This window comes from Camelus dromedarius, chromosome 3 (genome assembly GCF_036321535.1).
Source record: "Camelus dromedarius isolate mCamDro1 chromosome 3, mCamDro1.pat, whole genome shotgun sequence".
Lineage (NCBI taxonomy): Eukaryota > Metazoa > Chordata > Mammalia > Artiodactyla > Camelidae > Camelus > Camelus dromedarius.
Genome location: NC_087438.1, coordinates 84,408,195 through 84,421,465, shown reverse-complemented (window position 1 = coordinate 84,421,465; position 13,271 = coordinate 84,408,195). Strand labels below are relative to the sequence as shown.

The 13,271-nt window shown below is 45.8% G+C and overlaps 1 protein-coding gene across 2 annotated transcripts in view; it reads right to left on the bottom strand.

Annotated features, from left to right (window-relative positions):
• The window catches only part of SNCAIP (synuclein alpha interacting protein), a 141,033-nt gene extending 128,048 nt beyond the window's left edge, over window positions 1-12,985 (bottom strand). Inside the window, exon 1 of one of the 2 annotated variants that reach the window (XM_064483446.1) lies at window positions 12,819-12,985. The gene's annotated coding sequence lies outside the window, so the exon portion shown is untranslated. The remainder of the gene's footprint in view (window positions 1-12,818) is intronic. The other variant, XM_031448896.2, reaches the window with a different exon arrangement.
• Window positions 12,986-13,271: the final 286 nt, after the last annotated feature.

Below are 13,271 nucleotides of genomic sequence, written 5' to 3'. Positions count from 1 at the left end.
TTCTGAGTATAAACAACACAGGTTACATGATGGTATCTTTTGAGAAGACAAGCCTTTAACCTCTACTTACTGCAATGGACTAAGCCTTAGGTCTTATATTATTAATACCTTTACTTGCAAGACAGGGTGAAGGATTTATTTACTCAGCCAGTATATACTGATCATATAGTATGTGCCTGAAACTGTGCTCCGTACTTGCGCAGACTGAGAGAACGTTCTTACTAAAATCAACAAGTGGCTTTCTACAGGAATGAGTCAACAAGTATCCAGAGGGAAGTTTAAAGCATGTTACTCACCAGGAGACGTTGTGGGCACATAGCCTAGAGTTCAGTCAGGGTCCTGCCCTCAACAGCACCTGGTCCCTCCCCAGGTTGTTCTGAGTTTGAACACACAATAAAATCCTGTAATAAGGACAAGCCATCCAAAGGCTAATACTGTTCCTCTAGACAATCAATATTCTGCTATTCTCCATCTTTTAGGGAAGGCCTCTGCTTTGAAATAGCCCTCTGTACAAGGGCCTGCCCCAAATGGATCAGAAATTCCCCCCTGGGGATTTTTGTTAGTTCTGCTTTTGAGCTTGGGGAGGCCACTCTTTCATGCCTGATCCTGACTGAAATAGCACTTAGAAATCTTTTGTCTTTTCCAGGGACAAGGCAAGTAAGCTGGCACAGCTACTCCCTTTCACGCTGTGCAAGCATTAGCTTTTTGCATTTTTAAAAACTATTCTACGAAATGTCACACGGTGAGGTCCACCAAAGGGGGGAAGGGGGGAAAGAATAGCAGAGCTGATTTTCTACACGCAAGTTCTAATGATTTTGGAAAACCATCAACCTAGATCCAATTTTTCTACTAATTTGACAGTTTCCCACTAAGGGCAAGAACGCAAAACCATCAATTAGTCTTGTGGTAATTATATTCTAAAGAACAATCTATTTTCTCAATGATTCTAACAAATGAACAAATTCACTTCATTACAAACTCAAATACTCAAATTACAAATTCAAATATTCGACAAAGCTTACTTCATCTAAGAGCTCTAGGTAAAATCACTCTTGCCAATATTCTCCGCACATTTACTTAGGTGCACACACCTGTGCTTTCTATTACCAACGAAAGCTCTGAGTGTGCAGGACTTCTGCTGCATGAAATACATTTACATACATTATGAAACAGAAACAAAGAAGAATCATTGACAGCTTACATCCCTCCTCTTATCAAATCAATCTGCAGCTTGTGAAGAGCTGGGCTACTCCCCTGCAACAGGAGTAAACATTATGCTCTATCCAGTGCCCAAGATTTCTAACATGTTAATCTGCGAGTACTCAACTTAATTAAAGATTAGGCTTTTAAATTGTATTTTTAGTGCACAACAGTACTGCTAAATTATGATGATCAGCGGCTAAGAGTGCTTATGTCTGCAGAACTCGTGGAATGAGAATGAATCATTTATTTCCATCTTGATATGACTGCTCTTCTCTGAGGCGTCGTTCTCCGAGTTCACAGGCCGTGGAGTTCACTGGAACTGCATGACTAAAACACAGCTTGGAGACCTCATTTATGAAAATTCCTTTAAACCTTTCACCACTTTGACAAATCCAGTCCAAGTCCACTGAGCCAATTCAAAAAGTAGCTCTCAGCCTTTTTATAGGTTTTCAATTACACCAACACAGCACACCAGAGCTGTCGTGTTGGACAGAGGACACTGCAGTTTCAGAGAGGCGTGAGTTCTTTTTAAAGAGACTCAAATGAAAGCCGCATTGCCCAAACCGGAGCCAACAGATGAAAAGCATTGTCTGTTTTGAACCATCCTTGACTTATTAAAAAGAGACCTTCAAATTACTTAGACACGGTGAGTGTTTAGTTACCTACAATAGGATGTATGCTATGATTTTTCTAACTTTTTAGAATTTACTTTGCAAAAATATTGGCAGCTACTTTGCCCTCCAACTGCTCCAAATCATTGTTTTATTTTGTTTTTTTGAGGAATTGGTCAAAACATTTTCTAGACTTCAGTCATCCTCTTCCTACATGGTGTGTGACAGGAGGACTTATGTTTCCCTGTATGTACTCTGAAAAACAAAAGCCTCAAGCAGGTCAACGAGCTTTCCAGGTTGAAAATGGGAATCAATGGTAAACTGGAGGTTAGGACTAATCCCACTTTCTATTTCACCGTAATCTTTGAGAGGGCCTGAGGTAACCATTCTCTTTTATGAGACAAGAAGCCCTTCTTAAAAATCCTTTTATGACTTAACAGATCAAACACTAATATTTTCTTCTCTTTTCAAACTTTGAATTGATTTGAATAAGTAGTTAGTATGGTTTTCTGGGAGTGCCAACCTTTGAGACTTGGCTGAGTGAATTATTTTAAGTGACCTTTATCATTAGGGGTACAATAGACAAGCAAGCACATACACTTAGTTGGTTAACAGTACTTGCAAAATTTAAATACTGTACGTACAAGGGCAAATTTACTCAGGACATAAATCTCCCGTTCTCTCAGGGGAAATAGTGATGACTGCAAAACCACTGGAAACAGAGAGAAATCTCATCATTATGACTCTAGCTGCTGCTTGATGCAGACTATTCTTTGTATGTTTAATGTTCTAGATGTCAGTTGGCCTTTTTTGTGATCTCAGTAGGAGGTTTGTTCAGTGGATGAGTTTTGTTTTGCTGTTTGGTCTGTCCTATTTTTTTTTTTCCCTTCTTGTTAAATAAGATCGTTCCAATTTAACATGCTAGACTACAGGTAAGTTCCCTTACTATTCAATATTAGAGGAGATGAAGCTTTAAGCTAATAAATGAGACACACAGAAGCTCAGCAGAATTCTAGGCAAGAATGTCCCTTCTGACTGTAGCAGCCCCCTGTCCATTCAGTCTGACTCCAATGTGGTTCAGTGGCCTAGGACACAGCCTGCGACTGAAAGGCAGGAGCCAGGGCTGGGGAGGTGGCCCCTACCAACAAATCCCTTCAGCTCCTGGGGTTACAAATAACTCTCCCCACCTCATTAATGTGTTCAAAGTCACAAATGCCAATGGTGGGCCTACTAAACACTGCACTCTATACCTGGGGACAGAAAGATGATGTCCACATTCCCTACCCTCAAGGGCCCAGGTTCGAGAGCACAGACAGCCGAGTACAACACCTCCCATCGGGGAAACAGAAGAGGCGCAAGCTAAGTGCTGGGGAGAAAGAGGTGGCAGGTGCTGCGGCTGCCCTTGGGACTCCCAGGGCCTCATTAGAGCCCAAGCCTGCAGTCCACCATGGGAGCCACCAGCCACATGGGGCGACTGGGCACTGCAAGTGTGGCTAGTCTAGATTAAGAATAAAATACAGCCAAATTTCAAAAAGTTTGGGGGAAAAGGATGCAAAGAATGTAGTTAACGTTGTTTTTTTAATATAGCTTAAGTGGGCAATACTAATAGTTCGGATATATTAGGCTAAGTAAACTATTATTAACATTAATTTCACCTGTTCTCTTTTACTTTTCCTACTGAGCCTGCTAGAAAATCTGAAGTGACCTATGGAGCTCGCATCCGAGGATCCTCCTATCTCTAGCAGCCAGTTCTGGTCACAAGCAGACACTGGGGAGGAAGCCCAGGAGGCTGTCTCAGGCTGGCGGGTGAGCAGGGAGAGGCAGCCGTGGATGAGAGAAGAGGTGACACACGGGAACCCAGGAGCGGCTCTGGAGAGGAAGCAGGGGCTGGCGGTGTGTCTGCTTCCTGAAGAGCACTTACCTGCCCGATTCATCTGCAGCACAGAGACCACAACATGAAGGCCGAAACAAGGACAAGAGTCACATCCCTAGTAAATGAGAAGCAGCCCATGGTTTACAGGGAGCTGTGCTCAGCAGGGGACCAACCAGACCCACTCACCAGCCCCAGCTTCACCCTACCTACAGCCTGTCTTATGCTCCCTCTGCCTTCTCATCTGCAAACCGGCGTCTGGGAGGAACTGCCCTGCAGTGTCTCCTTACTCTGCTGAGGAAGTCTCTGGAAACCTGAAGCTCTCTGAACACCCTGAGGCAAGGTGGAAAGGGCTCAAGAAGCAGACACATTTGGTACTAGTGTTTTGAAGCTGCAATGAATGGAAATTGGTATAGAACAAATTCTTTACACTTCCTTTTCATCCAATCTATCACACTTTATTTAAATTCTTAATTAGTCCCCTTCTTGGCTAGATCTGAGTCAGATGTTAGTGCTGTGAGCTCAGGAACCACATCTGTGTGGTGCTGGGACCACAGCTCTGAGTACGGAGTATGGAGCCCGGCACTCTGGGGCCCAAAGCAAATGCCTGAGGACGGGTTCAAGCGGGGAACATGCAGTATTTGTGATGTTGCGCATACACTGAGTTAAGGTTCCAGGTGTGCAGCCGGCACTCAGGAACCAGTGAGGCGCGCACCCAGGGACGGTGGAGCAGTCTCAATGATCGCTCTAAGAATGTAACCTCCTCTGTGTGCGAAAGAGTCGTGGCAGGTGGCGGAGGACAGCGAGCTGAGGCCTTCCCAGCCCTCCTCTGCTCCCAGCAGGAGAAGTACGAGAAACATTCCAGGAGGCTCTGGCGGCCGAAGCAGCTACTGACCAACTTTGGACAGGGCAGGGAAGGCTGAGAGAGGTGAGGACTAGCAGAGGCCGGGAAGTTTCACTGGCCGGCTCTCGGGCCTCGGGTCTCCCTTGGTAAGGTGAATGGCGTGGAGGCCGCGTCAAGCAGCAGTGACGCGGGTCGAGGTTCTGCGTTTAATTCCATTCTCAACCACTTGACAGCTGGGAGTCAAGCAAGTTCCTTCTCCAAACTTCATTCTTCACAGCTTAAAACAGGGCTCATAATGCACATCTTAGGGGGTTAGTTGGCTATGATGTGCTTTTCAGAAAGGACTGGCACATGGTGAACACAATAAATGGTAACAGGTGATACGTGGTAAACACTCAACAACAGCTATTATCGTCCTTCCAGATTATAGCTTTTAAGCAAGGTTTTTAACCTGGAGTCCATGGAGCCCCAGGAAATCCACAGATGGAAACTCAAAATCAAACACAAAGCGGTGTGTGTGAGTGTGTGCACATCTTTTTTCTCTAAGGAAAGAATCCCTAGCTTTCATCAGAACTGAAAAGACTCCGAGACTGAAAACAGGTTAAGGAGCAGTCTTCAGCTTCTGTGGCTTCCAAAGTGTTTAGCTCATTTTGTACATCTATGGTGTAACTTTCGGTGTGGTTCTCAGAACTAAGCCTCTTCCATGTCTGATCAAGAGGCCCGCATTTTACACGCAACAGTACAGCCTCTGTAAGAGGCCTTTAGTATCTGGCAACAGCAGAATCACAGGAACATGGCTGGAACTTCCAAGGTAGAAGTTCACCTTAATTTCAAAAACATGTAGCACTGGAGTCCTACCTCTTTAAATATCTTTTTCCACAGTATGTTTGACAAAACTGATGGCCAAAGGAGGCAGCTGGAATGTTTTATTCTTAGGAAGTGGTCATTTCATTTCAGAACAACAACAAAATATCTTAATAGATGAGTTGGAAGAGCCCAAACAGAGACTGGACCTACTCCTCAACAACCCAGATGAGTGCCTGGCAGACTGGCAACCTCCAGGAACAGGGAGCTTAGTGGCCAGCAAGCTGCTTCAACTGTTTAAATCTTAGTTTCCTCATATGGAGAAAAAGGATGATAAAGGTTAATACCTCCTTCCAGGGCTGCTGTGAGGATTCAGTAAGAAAATAACTGTAAAGCCTCTGCTAAGTCCCTGACACATAGTAGTAAGTACCTCACAGACAGTAACAATTACATATCCTCTTTATGGTAAGAAGACAAACCTCTGAGCCATAGAGTCCAGCCTTGAGATTAACTTGGGGTCACTGACATTTCTCCACCTCTTTCTTATGGTAGTTCTTAGTAAACAAGGAGGAAATGAGCACATCAACAGCTGGGAGAATTGCAAAAGTGTCTGAGCAGCAATTTCAAAAAGAACCTGCCTTTGTGTCCAATATTCCAAGATGCAAATGCAAGAATCAAGGTAAAGGAAATAGAATAAACCTATAAAATCACCTTAAAAACCTGACGATTAGTGATTCTGCATTTAAAATGCATTTAAAAATTATTCTGCATATCTGATGTGAGAGGCACTGTACTCAGCACAGGGATATACAAAGACGAGGAAGCACGGTGCGGTGCAGCGCTCAAGCCATTCAGACCAGCAGGAGAGCCAGGCAAGTGCTCCCAATGCTGCACCACAGGGTCAAGTCCCAGGCAGGGGCTGGGCAGGGGAGGGTATTCAGCAAAGGGGTCTTGAAAGAATAACACCTGGGTTGTGTCTGGAAGGAGATGTTCACTAGATCAAGAAAAGAGAAATAATATTCCACAGAGACAACAGCACATGCAAAAGCATGAAAATAAGAGAAAATGGACATCTGACGAACTTAATGTTAAATAAGTCAGCACAGCATGGGGATCACATGGGCAGTCTGCTTCACACCCTTCCTCCCATCCATCCTCTGCATCCAACAGGAGACAGGACACACATGGTGGGGAACCCTGGAATTTATGGTTAACAGCTTGAACTTCTTCCCCAGGGCTATGAAGTTTTGAATGGTTCCTTTTTTCATTTGAGATACAACTGACACATAACATTATATTAGTTTCAGGTGTATAATGTAATGATTTGATATTTGCATATACTGTGAAATGATCACCACAATAAGTCTAGTTAACATCCATCACTGCACATAGTTACAACCTTTTTTCTTTCAATGAGGACTTTTAAGATCTACTTTCTTGGCAACTTTCAAATATGCAATATATTATTATTAACTATAGTCCACATGCTGTATATTACATCCCTGAGACTTATTTATTCTGCAGCTGGAAGTCTGCACCTTTTGACCACGGAGTCATGATTCGATTTTATCTGTCTGTTCTTTAGAAAGAGTACTCAGGCGGTGGTGAGACGGATGGCCTGGCAGCAGAGAGACTGGAGGCAGCATTCTAGAGGCAACTTGTGAGGAGTGAAACAGGGAGTGGCTAAAATAATGGAGGAAGAGTAAGACAGAGATGGAGAAGGAGGCCCTGGTGACTGATAAGGGGGAGGAGGGAAGGGAGATGATCAGATCAGGCATACTCCCAGGTTTCTGGCTCGGTGGCTTAGTGGGCTGTGCTGTGTCCTCCAGGGAAAACAGGTGGAACCGGAGATATCAGCCGTTTCTGCTTACACAGCACCTACTCTTTTCTTTTCAATATTTTCTCTTTAAAAACCACCCCTTTCCTGCTGTCACGGCATTCAGTTTAGGAGGCTTTTGTTGACCACCCTCACTGGCACATCCTTCACGCTGGACCCACTCCTCACACAGGCCTTCCTCCCATCCCCCAAGGCTCCAGGACTGGGCCCATCATCAAGGCCAAGCCAGGCAGCACGTTCCCAATCTCTGGCCATTAGAACTGGCTCAGGCGTGGGCATATGATCAAAGTAGTCTAATGAGAGTTAATCCTGAATTATTATCTTTTTCCATAGAGATTAAGTCTAAAGCTGCTGATGACCATTTCACTACCACAAAGAAGACCAAAAATCAGAACTGGATCCTTCCTGAACTTTTCCAAGGAACCAGGATATGCCCCTTCCTACTTGAACATTTGGTTTCTGTATGACTTGCTGCCAAGAGTCCTGACAAACACAAAGAGTAAAGACAACTGTTTCAAAGAAAAAAAGCCTATTTTTGTAAGTGGTGGATCATAAAGACCTACATTACTGTGACACTAGTACCTTAAAACATTTAAATCTACAAAAGGCATTTAGGGTCTTTGTAGCAAATTCTTCCGAGAATCATGAAAAGCCAGACCAGATTTTTTTTGAAAATGTTACTGCAGCAGATAATGGCACATTCACTCATTAAGTTAACATTTATTCAATATCTTCAGGGTTCTTAGGCTTGTGCAATAGAAACTATACAAGTATACACTTGGGTTTGAGCCGGTCCATCCAAGGCCCTTCCACGAAGTGCAGCTGTGTGTGCTGTGCAGGCTAACTGTGTGACGTTACAGAGGCCAGGTGTCTCTGTCTGGCCCGGCAGCTGCACTTGATGTGAAGGATGCCACCTGAATTTCAGACTGCCATCTATGAAACAAGGCTGGTGAGCAGCACCTCGACTGAGGCCTTAGGTGAAAGACGGAATAGAATGGTTGTACATTCCTCTGCTCTCTAACAAAACACCCACTGACACGTATGGAAAAGCCTGGATGGCACATTGTGCCGGGCTCTCCTGCCAGGCTCTACTTTCCCTCCATGAGAAAACCTTGCCATTAGCAGGGGTTTAACCGCCAGACAGAAACGCCAGAAATGCACTGATACCTCTATGTAAATATGCCTAAATTGTCACCTTCTGCCTTGCCTGCTTCCCAGTCGCTCTGCCCAAATAAATCTCCAAGACTCCGCCTCTGGCGGATATTTGCTGGTTTTGCCACCCTGAGTCCATTCCCAATTCTGACAGAGTGCTCCCAAGTCCTTTGTGGAAGTACCACCTACTTCCCATTGTGTGCTGTCTTAGGAGGGGCAGTCAGTCAATGCTTCTGGCTCAGCAGTGGGCCTGCCACTCAAACCAGGCCAAAGGTGTTCTCTTTCCTGCTAGGCTAAGTCCAAAGGCAGCGCTTCCAAGAGCAGACCTCCAGCTGTGTGCTTCAGGAAAAAGAACATCAGTTCCTCCTCCCCTGCCTCCCAGCGTACTTTTGCTCCTCTCCTGAGAGTGCTTCTGACTCGCCTTTGACCCTTAGGATGTCCTCCAGGTTGCATTTTGTTCTCTGTTGCTTTACAACTAGAGAAACTTAACTGTATACAATCCACTGTGATTTAGACACTAAGCAATACTAACATTCATAGCATACTCTGCAGCTTATAAAGCACTTTCACATTCAATTTATCTCCTTTAATCAACCTTCCTGGAACTGAATTTTTCTCCTCCCCCCAAATAAATCACTTATTGATTTCTCTTTTTCTCACAACAGCCCAATCATTCTTTCAGTTACTTAAGCTTTTTTAAATCTCAGAATGATTTTGACTCAAGGCTTTCACTAACCTTCTGCAATCAGTCACCTAATCCTAAATATGGGACCTCCCAGATCGATCCCTTCCTTTCCATTTTCTGTCTCCCCTTTTGTTAGAGCCCTCCTCACCTCATAACAATGGTTTGCTGACTCCGCTACCAGCCTACTGTCTCCAAACCATCCCAACACCACTGGCAGAGGATATGGCTAAACTTTTGCTATCTTTGTGTCACTCCTCTTCTACCTATGCTTTACAGAACAAAGATTACAGGACACTGATTTATAGGCTAATTCCCTAACCTTAATTCTGGGCTGTCTACAGGAACACTATCTTACAGTACGCTACTCCTCAGCAGAAAACATTTGCTAAGACAAGTGTTTTCAAACATGTACTAGATTGCAACAACAACAGAAAGTTGCTACAATTTTTTGCAGCTCTCTCTGGCCATAAGTGGCGTCTTTCAACACCCCTTGAATCTGGGGGTGACCTTGTGATTTGATTTGGCCAATATAAGGGTAGCAAATACAAGCAGAAGCTTAAAAATCACCCTGAACTGGGGTTTACTCTTTCGCTGCTCTTGAAACACTGGGTGACTGCCAGATGAAGCAGTCCAGGCTAGGCAGCTGGAGCATTCGGGGCACATGCCCAGGCACCTGTTAACCTGGCCTAATAACCACCAGACAGAAACGAGGCCATCCGAGATCATCCAAACTACCAGCTGGCTGAAGATATCTGAGGAACTCAACCAAGACCAGCAGAAGAACCACCTAGCTGGACCCAACTTGAGCTGCCGACCACAGTCATGAGCTGTAGGGGTTGTTTTAAGCAACTACATCTGGGGGTGATTTGTTAGGTAGCAATGGATAACTGATAAAATATCTAAGCTGATTTGGTTACTTTCTTCTAGAAATTGCTTTTTGGGGGGGTAATTCGGTTTACTTATTTATTTATTTTTAAATGGAGGTACTGGGGATTGAACCCACAACCTTGTGCATGCTAAGCGTTCTGCCACTGAGCTGTATCCTCCCCCCAACCCAGGAATTCCTTTTCAATTACTACTCAGTGTCTTGGACACTCAATTATGAAATATCTTTTTTCATGTTTTGTACCCTTATTTAATTTTTCATGTGTCCTATTCACCCCCTTGTAAGTTCCATGTGAGAAGACTCTGCATGTTATTTTTATGACCCATGTATGTACAGAGTGAATGCATAATGACTATTTAGGAATCAATCAGTACTTTTCCAGGGGCCCAGCCGTGAGTCATAGCAATCAACATTCATCATTTCCACATATATTTTGATCATTAACTTTAAAAGCTTAAAAAAAGAGATGGTTAGGTACAAACCATAAAATATAAAATCTAGTTATCTAACCCATATAAGTATAAAATCATGCAGGGTGCATATCACATAAGTAACCATTTCATTGATTCATTTTCAGAAAATTACTTCTTATAAGCAGAATCCACACACCATCTAAGAAGCACAAGGAAACAAGTATATAAAGGTAAAAGTTTCACAGAAGCAAATGTTTGATTTCCATCAGGAAATTATTTTTCTTCCAAAACACATATTTCTCCTATTTGGTTTGCAACCCTAAGCTGACAGACTGCCAAAAACAAGGTTTCTATTCTAAGAGTGTCACTGATTCTCTTGTTGCTGTTCAATTAGATTTTGCATTTAAAAGAGAAATTCCCTAGTGTTTCTCATAATGATGCACCTGCTCCTTGGGGGATGTCCTCTTTTGACAAGAAATGCCTTCAATCTGGCAAGAAAAATGGCTCCAGGCTTTCTCTGATAATATCAAAGATCATTTGTTTGTACTAGATGTTTATGTGGGTTTTCCTCTGCTTACAAGTGGTGAAGTACCGCTGCAGTTCCTTCCACAACAGAGCACACAAAGTTTCCTGGCCTCTAATCTGCATTTCCACTGTACACCTGCATCAGAATAACTGCTCAGAATCAACAAAGCTGTGACACAGTAGACACAGAAATTATTTGCTTCAATCACTTCCCTTTGGACATCAATACACGGCAAATGTCAAATCAATAAATGCAGCATCATTTCAAATCTACCATCTTGTAACCTTTTCTCAGGAAATGCTAGGTATAGAGAAAATGAAGTTTATATTCAAAATTGTATCCCTTTTTTTTTAAATTTTTTATTTCTAACTGAGAGGTCCAAAGATCCTTAAAAGAAGCACCACCTTCTTCCTGTTTCTCGACTTGGAGCTCCTATATATTTGGTTATGGGTAATCTTCAGTTAATACTGCCTTCCAGAGAGACTTCTGTGATGGTGACAAAAATGTCACACCTTTTCAAATAGTTTTAAGGACACCTTAAAGGTGTCTCCCTAGACTCTAACCAGGTCGAATGTAGTTTAACATTGAGATGCATCAGAAATACCCAACAGACATTCTCTCCCAGATGTGAACACATCAGCATACTGCTTTCCTACACCTTGTTCTCTTTGCCATTTACAATTTCAATGTGTACAAATGAAATACAGATTTCAGCCCATTCCCAACTGGGACGTCTGCTCCATAATGAGAGAAATAGGTTTTTGCCTTCCTGCCGATTCAGCAAGGAAAGCCATGCTTGAAAATTACGTGTTTAGAGTGACACCTTGGAGAACTGACGTACTCTGCACACATGTAATCCTCATAAACCTCCCCAGACAGCCCTTATTTCATTTTGCAAACTGCACCCTGGCTGGGATCCACAGCACGTGGTGTGTGGTGAGACTGTCCTGCAGTGGTTCTCCCTTCCTCTGGGCTCTGTGATGGGCACTTGTCAGTAAAAGCCAACAGGAGTGGGGCCCAGTCACCAGCAAGTGAAAAACCGCCAACAGTAAGCTTCCTTAATTAACTTTCCCAAGGAAAGCCTGTTCCCACAGGAAAAAACACCACGTTTCCCCCCTTCCTAGCGGTCCATTGAAAATGAGCAACAATGCTATTGCCTTTTTGTTTCCTAAAGACTTTCTTCGCTGTGAGCAGTAGCGTGTTCCTCAAAGAATGCTAGTATTTCCTGTGGAAACTGTATGGCTGCCAGTAATAGCTCATAATTTTCCCTCTTTTCTTTTCGTAAAAATGAAATAAACAAAACGTGGCATTTGACAATAGCCAAATACCAGTTCACCTCACTTACCACCTGCAGACGAAAGTCATCACCACGAAAGAAGGCCAAGAGAGAAACATTCCCGGCTAGAAATGACACGGACGAGCCCGGGACGCAGGATAGCGCCGGAGGGTGGCGGTCGGTTCCTGGGCCAGGACGGGCAGCCAGGGAGCTGGGGGACGAGCGAGCGGCTCCCCTTGGGCAGTAACAACCCCAGGCGTCCGCTTTTGCGATTATTGTTGTTGTTGGTACTGTTGCTACTACTGTTACTTCGACCCTCGATATCTCAGCTCTTAGGAGCCGCGGCACTGCCCATCCCTGCCTCCGATACGATCCGAGGTGGCAGCAAGAACAGTCACCACACGGAATGGACAAATAAAAAGAACAATCCTTTGGAAATTGAGGCAGGGGCCGTTCCCCCCTCCCCCAAGGAGAGCAGCCGCTTGGCTGCCGCCGCCGCCGTTACTATAGAGACCTCCCCCTAAACCCTTTCTGCAGAGGCGGCGCCGCTTCTCGAGCAGCCCGGACTCGCGGCACAAAGGGGGCCCGGGGCTCCGGGGGGGAGCCGGGGCGATACCCTCCCAGGTCGCCCAGTGCAAACTTGGAAAGGCTCAGCCGCCCGCGCCGCCGTCCCCCGCCTCCCCGCGGCTCCCGCCCCAGACCTGGACTCACCCCGGGCTCTGGGCGCTGCGGCGGCTCCAAAGCGTGGACCGACCGACGGATGGACTGACGGACGGACGGCAGCGGCGGGAGCTGAAACCTTCTCAGCAGAAGCGGGCTGGCGGCAGAGGCGCTGCCGCGGCCCCGCTACGTCACAATGCGGCCGGGCCGCCGGCGCCGCTCCCCGGGCCCCCCAACGGGCGCGCGCGGGCGGGGGTAGCCCCGGGGCGGCGGGCGCGGAGGGACGCGGAGCGCGGCAAGGGCGCACCGCCGGGACCGGGGCGCGGCCACCACAACCCGGGGTGCCGGAGCTGCCGCGCCCTCGCGCTGCTGTGCGCCCGGCCCCCGCCCCCCGGCCCGCGAGCCCGCTCGGCCTGACTGACGGCGACCCTCCCCGCCCTCCCCGCGGCGGCCCCCGCGCGGCCCACGTCCCGGCAGCGCCGCCTCCTCGCCCCCGACCCCCGC